We start from the raw sequence: 12,325 nt of genomic DNA, 5'->3' as shown, positions 1-12,325 counted from the left end.
GATTCTAGACCAGGAGTTCTCAAGCTTTTTCACACCAAGGACCACTTTATCATAAAAAAAGAAATTCATGGACCACCTAACCAGCAGGCCAGTTTCCCACTCCCACCCTAAAAAAACCCTTTTTAAACAGCCTGTTAGGGCTGCAAGATACTGAAAAAAACTGACATTGCGATTTTTTTTAACCCTGCGATATATATTGCGATATGAAATAGCTGTCTGGTACTGATGTAAATGGTCACACAAATTAGTTGTGTTACCTCTCGTTGTGGCAACAATTCCAAGGTACTATCGACACAGAACAAGTGTTTCAGTATCATCCTTCTTGTAGCCGAAATAATTCCAGATAACTGACGTTGCTTTTCTTTTTGGCACCAAGTCTTCTTTTTCGGTGATTTTATCTTGTTCATTGCTCATTTTTCAATGTTGTTACCACTCCATGTGCAGGAGCATGGGCTGCTTCAGCAAACTGATTAAGAACGACTGTGATTGGTGGATCGCTGTGTGCAGTGTGTGTGTCAGGTACCCTTGAAATTAGTTGAGAACATGTTGAGTGGATTTACCTCACACATTACAGGACCTGCGATGTGACTATTGCGCACACGTACATCGTGATGACAATGCTCAAACGATATATTGTGCAGTTCTACAGCCTATATTCCAATATTATTATATTTTGTATTTTACAAATTAAGTCGGCAGTATATTACAAATGGTGCTCACAGCTCGATGCTAACAGAATGTCTTTGCACCTTGTTGCTAACATTGGTCGTCGTGTCTCCAGCTTTTCTCTTCAGTTCAGTTTCATTTTGTTTCACTCTTTGTTTCTGATTAGTTAGCTATTCTACTTCATTTCCACCACAATTCACAAGTCACAAGACGTCTTTGATATGACAATAGGCAACCTAGGTAACCTAACTGTATAGAGACAGTGATGCAAAACATGGGTTTGCATAGACATATTCAATAAAAGTCTACTCTTAGGCTTATTTAGGCTACATTAGATTCAATTATCTGTGCTCGTAACTTTGCTTTGGAAGTCAGATGAGGGTGATTTGAGAAACACTGATGTAAAATTTGACTTTTTTTATGACAGCCTCTCACGGACCTCTTGGGGGCACTTGCGGACCACCACACTTAGAGTATCACTGTTCTAGAGGTATGAACGGAATCTATTCACACTGATGGACCGGAGGATTTATGTGACCACTAGAGGGAGTAGTGAGTCATTCTGCTGGTCTCCCATGATGAGGAAAACGAACACCACGAGGCCGTTGATGAAACAGTCAGAAAGTGACCAGGTGCGATGAGGACTGCTAAGAAACAACTTTTAGAGTCAAAGAAAGTGGAAAAAGTGATAAAAGCTAGACGTGCTGCTGCTGTTTTCACCACTGGACACAGTTCTAAATAAAAAGAATGGAGTTTGATTCTTAAGTGGCAGCTTTTTTCTACATAACTCTGATTATGAGGCTTATGAAGGGATAAAGTTATTACGCAATGTCATTTTCTTTGGTAAATTCACTGCTTATTTATCCACAGCTCAGATTAAAGTGGGACAGTTCTGACCTTGTTCATACGATTCCAAACTGATCAACTACCGACAACACAAACCGCACAGAAAACAGAGGTGATCTTTTAGTGTGGCTGTGTGTTGATTTGTTGGTGGTTTTGGTAGTTGTAAGTGTGTTCAGGAACATGACTTCCCCCCATTGTTGCAAGTTTGGAATATCAATACAACATATTACCCTTTTAACCCATAAGGACCCAGTGGGACTTTTGTGGCAGTTCCCAAATGAAGTTTTCTCTCTATTTAACCTTTCCTAAGTGGTTTATCACCTTTTATTATAATATTATTCTCTGAATTTAGCATTTTTTTCCAGTGAAAATTATCTGTTTTCCTATGTTTAATTGACTAATCATGAAGATGTTCATAAAAGCTCAGAATAAAGTCAAAGGTTATTGTATCACAACTGAAAAAACTGAAGAAAAGGTGACTTTTTCAGTAAAATATAGCATTAACTGGACATAAACCAAGTGCCTCCATCCACTGTCACTGATCCAACTCTATGGGTTTCAATGATGAATCAATGTTGTAGAAGATGACAGTGTTTCCATGTTCACTCCAGAGCCTCTGAACGTCCAAATGGGTCATATCTGATGACCATGAAAAAAAGACAAACTGTATTTTACAGGGCAACTGAATTAATTTTCAACAAAATGCATTTAATTTTAATTTAGGTGGAATTCAGCTCCAAATAGCCTATGAATATTCAGTTCAATCTTTTTAATGCAATCACTGAAGTTATTATTATTCAAGAAATTTATATTCAAACATAAAATATTAAGACTGTTTCTAGTTGCACAGCACATCACTTCATAGATTAAAATGACTTGTTTGCCAGCATAACTCTAGTATTTCTAGTATGATGAAATACAATAGAAACCATATTACAGATTCTGTACAGGAACTAGACTGCAGTATGCTCTGTCAATTCCAAATCCCCACAAAGATAAGGTTGAAGGAAAAGAAGAAGAAATCAAAGGTTGAAGTCAACAACAAAAACTGAACCCCCCCCAACCCTTCTTTAAAAAATAAACCGTGGTGAAAATGCCCCGTCAGCGCCGCAGGAAGCTGTGACCGGTGGCAGCGTCTGAACGTTTAACACTGCCACTCTCTGCCATCGTCTGCCAGCAACACAGCATCACGTGGGCCGAGGCTGCGACTGGGCAGGCTGGGCTCTCTCACCTGGAGTGAGAAGCTGACAGCAGCTGAGCATTCACAATGTACGCTGTGCCAATGTGTCAGAGGGAAAATCACTGACTCATTACAGTCCAATACGACGACAATACACGGAAATATAAGCACAGAAGGGATATCTCAAATTAACAATGTGAAAATACGAAAGCATGGGCGACTGGGTGTAAGAGGGCACACCCACTCGGGCAAAACACTCTCAGATGGGACACCGACTGGACAATTAGTCCAAAATAAAGCGTTGTTTCTTTCTTTTCTTTTTCGAGCAGCCCCAGCATTCGGTCACCAGCTGCCTTCGTGGAGGGAGCCAACAGAAAAAAAAAATAAGATTGGTGAACTTCAAAGCATCCTCTCATTTTTCTGGTTATGTATGAGAGACTCAGAAAGTATTTCTCAGTGTGAGAGCTACTGGGAGCGGCAGCCTGAGGTACAGACTTAATGAGCCTGCCTCAATGTTTTAGAGCCTGACAAAAAAAAAAAAAAAATCTTCAGAGCATGCTCGGTATCAAATAGACTTTGGCACTCTGGGTATTGGGAAAGTCAGTGTGTACGGAGGTATGGTGTTCACCAAGCTGTATATGATCCTGCACATCCTCCACACTGCCTTTGTTTACTATGCTTTTGAAACCTGAGTGAGCATGTGGCCACTCCAAATACAAGCCATTGACTGTCTCAAATAATTACAACACTAGAGACTCTGGAGGATAGGATAACCCCGGTTTGTATTTTGAGATGTTACTCCAGGACACGGAGCCCTGGGAGGACAAAGGAAATTAAAAATTCTCTTTGTACTAATCTGAAGATAAAAATGTGTTGGTTTTAAAACTGCAGAGGTTGAAAAAGGGGTAAAAACATTAGGCTCTTGATAACATTCTCAAACTCCAAACCAGCTTAGCTATTTATAGCGATTTGGCTGAAATGAAGTAGACTTTACTTTGATTTAATGAAACCTCTGTTGTGCTAATGATGGTCCTGATGTAGAACTGCAAGAGTCAGCATCAGACAGTGAAAGGTACAAGCAGCCCAAGATAGGTTTTGTCCTTGGTACTGTCACCTCGGTGCTGCCTGTGCTGTACGTCCCATGAGAGACAGCAAAAAAAAGCATCCTGCAGCACTTTCTAAAAATCCCCACCCCTTCACAATACTCCTCAGCACAACTGTCAGCCTCTTTCTATGTCTGAGTGCTCTGATTGAAAAGATTAGAAGCACCACAGCTTGTGTCTGTTTTTCTACATTCCCAGTACAGTACAGCAGAGATGAGGTGTTTTAGTGTAGCATGCCGTTATTTGGATCCACTCGGTTGTTCAGGGAGATTTGTGAAAGATGCTGGGGAAGCTACGGGGGTAAGCAGAGCATCTGTCAGCAGGGCAGCGTGCTGGACACTCTCCAGGAAAGAGGTACTACACCCACCAGGCAAACTAAATGAGGCATGATCAATGAGAATAATACAGATCCAACGCTACACACCACCGTTTAAAAATTTACACAACAGTCGGTTGCAAATTGCACAGAAATTGCGTGAAGTCTACGGGTAGATCCTGGGGCAGATCAGGACGCAGAGGAACATCTCTATTGTAAAGCTAATGAATTAGCTCTGAGTGAAGTTTGGACCACATGCACCAGGAAGTAACACGACCAACAAAAAGGAGATGGAAAGTCAAATACAGCATGAAAGATCAATTAAAGCATCAAAAACCGCACTCCAATCCATATAACTCTATTTAATATTCTCTCAAGGAAGTGTTCAAACAATGGTGCGAACAGTTGAAAACCACTCTTACCAGCACTACCGTATTTCCGTAATCCTGTTCTCCACAACAGCCTAACCCATTCACCAAAGAGGCACTTAGGGTTAATTTACAATGCCTTAATACCGTCCCTCGACCGCTCTCCCATCAGCACCAGAAACTGCAGTCCTCTTCGCACTGTTTCCACTGCAGCACTACTTGTTCTCCCACACACACACACACACACACACACACACACATACACACATACACACAACCACACAAACACACACACACTCACTCACTCATTCTCTCTGTGACTACCCCCACCTCTGTTTCTCTCAATCCCCTCCTCCTTTCCCTCTCTCCACTCTTTCTGTCTTTTCCACTGAAAGGATCCCCCTCCCCTTTTCCCCTCTGCCTTCCCCCCTCGCGTTTTCTCCATCTTCCATCTTTCCCTCCACTCCAGCGCTCACTACTCAGCTGGCTGATTTGTGATGCTGCTCACAAGGTGCTGTATGCAGCAATCTGTGTCCCAATCCAGTGCATAAGGGCGATCCAAAAGCATCCATATGTTCTACTGTCTGACTGGCACCCACTCCTCTGTTCCTGGGGAGGGGGTTTACATACAGGAGCTGATGGCTGCAACTGCATGAAAAAAACAGTGGATTTAAATAAGTAAAAAGGGACAATGACACACTGTAGATTAGATCTTTTTATATTACAAAGATAAGAATAAGTCTGTTGTTTCTGTGTGCAATAGCTTGCTGTTGAGAGTCCATTAATCTGAATTATGTATTTGGACTTGCACCACTCCCACTGTCATCAAGGGAGAATTTAATCCAATAAACTGCATAAATTTAAACAAGGTACAGTAATTATCAGGGTATGAAATACATCAGAGCTGCCAGCATGAAGTTGATATAAATCTTTTAGCAGGCCGACAACAACTTCTTCAGCGTAGATTTTATACTCATTACATCGTAAGTTAAAATGTGTTAAAGTGGAAGCCATGGACTAAAAAAAAAGCTTAGAAATAAAACACATGAAGTGCGAAATTTTGACAATCCAATCCACGTCTCTTAGCTCATTCTGCCTTCCTACAGTAGGTACATTACTGCGTAAATCTGCTCGCCTAATGACAAGATGTGACGCACTCTTTTCGCTCACAGCCAACGCTGAACCAGACAGTTTGGAGCCCTTCGGGTATTATCGTGTGTCACAGAGAATTATCATTGTCCCTTAAGCGAATCGCCTCTCTTATTGGGCAGCAATGAGCGCTTGAACCAGAAATCAATACAATCTTAATCAGTGAAAATGGAAGAGAGAAAGAAAGAAAGAAAGAGAGAGAGAAAATGAGATGGCTTTTTGTAATTTCAAAACATACAACTGCACAGAGAGGAATGTAATTTGCTCACTGTCGGTGGCAATACCTGTTCTCGGTGTTGGGTTGATGGTTCAGAATTAAAAGTGATCAGGTAATTACAGAGGAGCTGAAGCTGTCACAATATTAGACACAAAGGAAAATGAAACAAGCGCAGCTCTGTACGTCTTAATACACAGGAGTTTCGGTTATGTATTTGTTGGGGACTATTTTTAGCCACAGATTAATACACAACTAGCTTGCAGTGAGTAATTATAGTCGCAGGATGGTGCAAAGGATGGAGTCTAAAGAAACTACAGTCCCAATGTTCGTTGTAATTAACCAACATGTCACCCAGTGCAACCATGTGGTGCCTTGATGTGTAATTAATAGTTTTCATACAACAATGGGGTTTTGTGACACAAAAGAATGAGTAATATATTTGCCCACATGGGTAATACTACTTAGCAGGTTGAATTCATTTATTTTTCTTTTCATTAATTAGAAAAATACTGAATATTACCAGAATTAGGGTTTAATATTTCCTAGAGTACGTATGATTCCATAAAAGACAGAAGTAAAATGGAATTCAACTAAAAAAAGCTTGCATTTCCAATTATCTCTGCATTGATGAAGAGGAGTGGCATTTAGGTTTTGTCAGTCAATCTCTGAGAGCCAGTCAACCCTGTATTCCTTTGTGCACTCTTTCCCACAATGTGTGAGATATCTTACAGCCCAGTGCCCTGAAACCCAGTCAGGTCGAATTCAGTGTCTGAGTGGGAACAGGATATTGATTCCACTAAGATTCATAGCACAGTGGGTGAACCCACAATGAGTAACACTGGCACGTGTCCCATGTGACATGAAATAGAGAAGAATGGTGTATGCCACCAAAGATGACAAATACGCCTACTATAGGTTTATTTAAAGCATTTCTGCTACGTAAAGGTGCTACAGCAAACACCAAATATGCTAAAGTCGAGTAATCAGCATCAGCATGATTACACTGACTGAAAAAAAAAAACCTCTATCAGACCTTGCGTTGAATTACTCTCCAGAGAAAATCAGTGCAAGTTAAAATCCATACAAGACAATATAAATAGAGACTATGTGGCTGCAGCTTACAGCCACGACGTAAAGCTGGATAGCCAATAGAACGTGATGTATTCCCCTGCCTTTTCTACAAAACCATATGTGACACTATGTTTTTGTCTGTGCAGTGATCAAAGCTATGATTCAACAAGGTGATTGTGTTCCAGGGACAGCAGAGACATCCAACAGAACCTCAACAGGACATCAGAAAACAGCCAAGAGGGAAGAGTATTAGTAGCACTGAAAACAGTACAAAAGCATTTGCATAAAAAAGATAACTTCAGATACAGCCCATATGCACACACATACAGCAGCATCTGCCGCTTCTTTTATCAAATGCAGTCTCAAGATTTATGTCTGCATCGCCACTAAACATGAAGCGATGAAGCATTGTTGCTGCTCTCAGATCTGCACATCTTTTTGGTGAACGCTGTCTCCGTGTTTGTGTGGTAAATATACAATGCTCGGGCCAGCACTCAGGGATTAGATCAGGTTCTGTGCCTGTGACAGGGTTGTGGAGCTGCAGATGTGAGGAGGTGCAACAATGCGATACTTTGTGTTTCATTGTGTTGGCCCAATTTAGACCTGGCAGAGCGAGGGGGGAAACCTCTCAGCTACAGCCATGTTTTCACAATGTGTTTCCACACTTCTGTTACTGCAGCTGAAAGAATGAACCAGTGAAAACAACAATTCCATGTAGATTGATCATTTCTAATAATAATCTATTGAAGTGAAAATGAAAAGATTGTACAGAACTAGACCTTAAAAAATTATTACATAATCTTAACAATAATTCAGTTACTTATAATACCGATGATTGTTTTACATAATCGTCACTATTCCCTTGTATATAAACATGTGGGTGTTGAATAGAAATATGTTTTATTTCTCCTTCCACATTATGTTCAGCTGTTTGACCTGTGCTCTTTTAATGACACCATCTCACTGTATTTCATTCTTCTGTGAATTCAATGGAGAAATAACACTGATATTGTTTAGTTTGTAAATTCAATAAATACATCAGTATTTTTCAAGGTTTAGGGTTAGTATATGACATGTGAGTTAATACTACAGGTCCCTGGAAATGCCATATATCAAAACAGCGAAGACCCATGTTTTGAATGATTCCTCTGATGACTATGGCATGTTCACGTTCGGACTTGGGTAAGCAGATGAAGATGGTACGGTACGGTATTTTTCAATGATATCCTATCGGCCATGTTAAAGTTTTATTAACAAAGGTAGACAGAAATATTAATTATTTCATAAATGGTACCACATAATTAAACTATTATTAGATTTATTCTACAGAGGTTACATCAAGTCCTCAGGCAAGACAATAATATTGTAGTTACTTGTATGATGATTTTGAAAGCTTATGTTGCCCCATGACCGCTCCACTCGTCTATGGAATGTTGTCTGGCAGTCCTGAAACATTGCGCAAGACAATCCAGGCTCTTTTCATGGGTCGTTCCACATTGGTAGAACAATCTACCAAGCACTACCAGAACAGGGGTGTCCCTACCTGTCTTCAAGAAGCTCTTGAAGACCCAGCTCTTCAGAGAACACCTCCTGTCCTAGCACTTTCAAACATTCCCTTTTAAATGTATTATCATGTCTATTCTGTTGTTTTTACTTGGTATTTGTATTTCACTGTTTTTAGGTGTACAGCTGCTTTTATGTCTTTTTAATCTATTCTTGTATTTTAGTCTATTATCTTGCTGTTTATTCTTCTGTACGACCCTGTTTTAATTGTACAGCTGTTTTTATGTTTTTAATCTATTCTTGTATTTTTCTTTCATTTTTGGTTTTTCCCCTTTTAAGTCGCTTTGGGAAAAAGCGTCTGCCAAATGCATAAATGTAAATGTGAATGTAAATGAAATAAATTGTCAAAATTGTGTCAGCCCTTCACTGAACTACTATAAATATACAACTATTTTAATGTATGCTCAGTGCACAAACCAAACTGTACTGTGATGACAGCTAGTAATACATAAGTAATTCATAAGTCTGTGTTTTTATCATTCTCTCCTTTTTTACATAATTAAGTTGATTCTTGTAACGCTACATTTGCAACGCTCTTCAGCTGTTGTTGAAAAATATGCATTTGCCTCTCCAGTACATTTCTGCATTTAGTATAAAATTACAGTGTCTAATGGTGCTGCATATTCACACAACTAATTGTGTACTGACACTCCCCAGGGAACGAATTCTCATTCAGTAGAAGCTTGAGCTGATCAATGGTAATAACGATGAAGTTGACACAGAGCAGTGTGGGCTGAATAATGGCAGATGGCTGGAGTAACTGAGCCAGTATAAAAACAGCGGCAAGTATTTGTCCTCCCAGGCGTGGCTGTTGTCCACTGGGGTTTATTAGCTTGCTGTAGCCCCAGAGGCAGTAGAGCTTCCATCACTCATGGAAATGACTCTGATTAATCAGCTGAGTGCTGGAGTGTGTAGGGGATGCTGGAGACTGGCGCACAAAGAGCCGGTCCTACAGTAAATCATGCTTGTTCACAGCGGGCTGCACCTTTATCCTTACCACGCCTTTTCCTCTCACTACATACCGCAGTGGGCTCCCTCCTCCCTGGCACATGCAAAGCTTCTTTTTTTTTTTTTGAGCATATGGATGAGCGGGGAAAACCCACCACACAGCATTTTATACTGACATCTAGCGGAGTCCAAAACATGCAAGGCTCACATCTATTGACACATTCAGTCATGCTGTAGGCACTGGATTTCTACATTAATTCTTGTGAAATTATTTCGATTTTTATATCATAAGAAACTGATTAAAGTAACCTCCCTCTACAGGCTGAATTTATTACTGCAACACAATTAATGAATAAATGAGCTCATTCCATTCAGGTCACTTAGTGCTTCACCTCTCAGCTCATCAGAGTGTTATATTACTGGACGATTTCAAAAAGCGTCCAGCCATAGACACTCCACCATCTGGGCCATGCCTTCAGCGGACAGTAAGGGCACAGAGGCAAGCTGATTTCTGAAATGATGAGGAGTGGGTGACATTTGTGAGATGGGGGTCTGCAGAGGATGGAAGTATGTAACAATGTGCAGTGAAGTGTCAGCTCTTAAAGCGGATGGTCAAAGCAATGACACAGAACCGCAGTGATGCAGTCAAGGATCTCCTCCTCCTCCTCCTTCCCCTACTTGCTGGATCTCACAACCTTTAAGGTGAGGTACAGCTTCAGTGGCTTACATACTTACAGCCAGATCTTGAATGTCGAAAAGTGGCAGGAGGTTATCACAGTGAGAGCGCAGTCAGTCAGAAATTCTGAAAGGAAAACACAAAGTGAGGTCAGAGAGGCACGTATTACTCTGGTTCAGTAAAAGCACCACGTTTGACTGAGATAAACTAGGTTCTATAACATTTTGACATAATTTATTGCATTATAACGCTCGGCGCAAGCACTCTTTAAATTAAATGATGAAATGGAAACTAAAATCAAATGAAACTACCTCTTTGTTACCACACGGTTGGTGTTGTAGCAAAATCATTTTGCGCTGAGAGGAGAATATTGATAGCTGTCTCCCTCTCACATAAACAAGCTGATATATGCCCGAAGCCAAGTATTTGGATCCACGAAGCTGCAGGACGAATGAATTATCAGTGACAGCTATCCACTGCACACTACAGCTCACCAGTTATTGAATTAATTCATTGTCATTACGCCCATACCACCCTGCCCTACCTAATGGTTCTCTTTGGAAAAACCTCGATGTATTAACAAGCTTTCTTTGCCTGATACAGCTTTCTGAAAAATTCATAAACCACAGTTCACACCTGAGTCAGATGAGTTGACATACTGTAGATGAAGCCTTTTTTTGGGATGTGTTTTATAATCAAAACAGCCTCATAATGCATCGACTGTTTAACTTATGAATAAACCCATTTATAAATGCTAAACCATACAAATAACAGCCCTACAAATAAACAGGAAAATGTCAAAATATTAATAATATAACAGCTGAATAATGATTTCAACACAGGCGTCTCATTTCCAAGTCAGTTTGTAGTTTACAGAGTTACAAAGAATAAAAACACATTTGGTAAATAGAGGTTCCCTTTTAGGTAGAGTTTAGAAACAACATTTGATCAACCAAATTCTCGGAGGACAAGGAGTCAAGAGTCGATAATATATTTATACAAGAACAAACCAACCTGACTCAAATATTGAAGTAGGAAAATAATGTATTACCAAAAACAAATCTCAAGTTTTCTTTTTAGCAACAACTCACAGATGAGATCAATGAAGATTTTTTTTCCGATCAGTTAAATTCTGTCCGTGTTCGTCTTTAGACCTTTGAGGCTTTTCTATTTGTGGACCCATTTCCGCCTCCTATTTTACCAAAACAATCAATTTCATGATTCACTGGATTTAATTGCTTTATTGTAATTGTATCATGAAAGACATCCACAGGGAGTGATAACCAACTTCAATTTGTGCACTTCAGTGAGGGAAAACACTGAAATTCACCATCTTTGCATCAGTTTTGCGGCAAGAATATGACACAGAAACTGATTGTCTTAACAGAGTCAAACTCATTTTCCAAATAAAACAGCACTCCTGAGATCAATTACCAGTTTGCACTTGCTGATGCTGCATAATAATTCAGTTGTGTATGTGCAAAACCCAACAGCCGTATGGCCTGTGCTCTCAGAACATCCCACAAATGGTGGATCCCAGTGTCAGAGCAGAGTTGTGCAAACACTTTTTCAATACCCTTATCCTTCTGAATGATCTACAGAAGGACGTGAAGCTGTCAGAACTTGTCACTTTAGGGCAATGTGTCTCAAACTGTGGAGTGAAGGCTTGCCGGGGGGGGTCATAGGATCACTCCTGGGTGTTTTTTTTTTCTTTAGGTTAGAACATGTAGCAGGTGGAACTAATATTTTAGCATTGGAGCACCCTGGACTCATTTTAGGGACGTACAACAAACAAATCTACTGCCATGGTGATCTGTCACTAGACTAGACAAAGAGTTTAGGTTTGGAGAATGGACAAGGACTGGACTGGAAAAGAAAAATGTTTGTACAGTTTCCACTTCAATGCTCTGAGATGTGCAATGTAAACAGGCTCATTGCAGCCACTGATATAGTTAAAATGTTCATCTTTGTTACTGAAATTGGTTTATAAAAGTAACTTTATTGTCATAGTTGTAAGATAATTGTGCATTTCCTATTTTTATTTGGAAAAATATAGTCTCAGGGGGCAGTCTTGTTGAGTTGATTTGTATTAATCAAGCAAAAATTGAAGTTATTTTTAATTTGCACAACAAATTATTCAAGGAAAAACAAAAAGTATTCTTACAATATTGATGTTTCTTTCAATAAAAGTTATAATTGCACCACTGTTTCAATGTTGTTGG

The 12,325-nt window shown here is 39.9% G+C and overlaps 1 protein-coding gene across 5 annotated transcripts in view; it reads right to left on the bottom strand.

The window, feature by feature from the left end:
- LOC115422912 (synaptotagmin-2-like) overlaps nucleotides 1-12,325 on the bottom strand; it is a 70,197-nt gene that overhangs the window by 28,202 nt on the left and 29,670 nt on the right. For 4 of the 5 annotated variants that reach the window (XM_030139539.1, XM_030139537.1, XM_030139541.1 and 1 more), the window contains exon 3: nucleotides 10,163-10,229. The gene's annotated coding sequence lies outside the window, so the exon portion shown is untranslated. Of the gene's footprint in view, nucleotides 1-4,533; nucleotides 4,705-10,162; nucleotides 10,230-12,325 lie in introns of those variants that run through there. The other variant, XM_030139540.1, reaches the window with a different exon arrangement.

The sequence above is a fragment of the Sphaeramia orbicularis genome, chromosome 7 (assembly GCF_902148855.1).
Source record: "Sphaeramia orbicularis chromosome 7, fSphaOr1.1, whole genome shotgun sequence".
In the NCBI taxonomy this organism is placed as follows: domain Eukaryota; kingdom Metazoa; phylum Chordata; class Actinopteri; order Kurtiformes; family Apogonidae; genus Sphaeramia; species Sphaeramia orbicularis.
The sequence above is the reverse complement of the archived record's forward strand: the minus strand, read 5'-3'. Positions and strand labels throughout refer to the sequence as shown.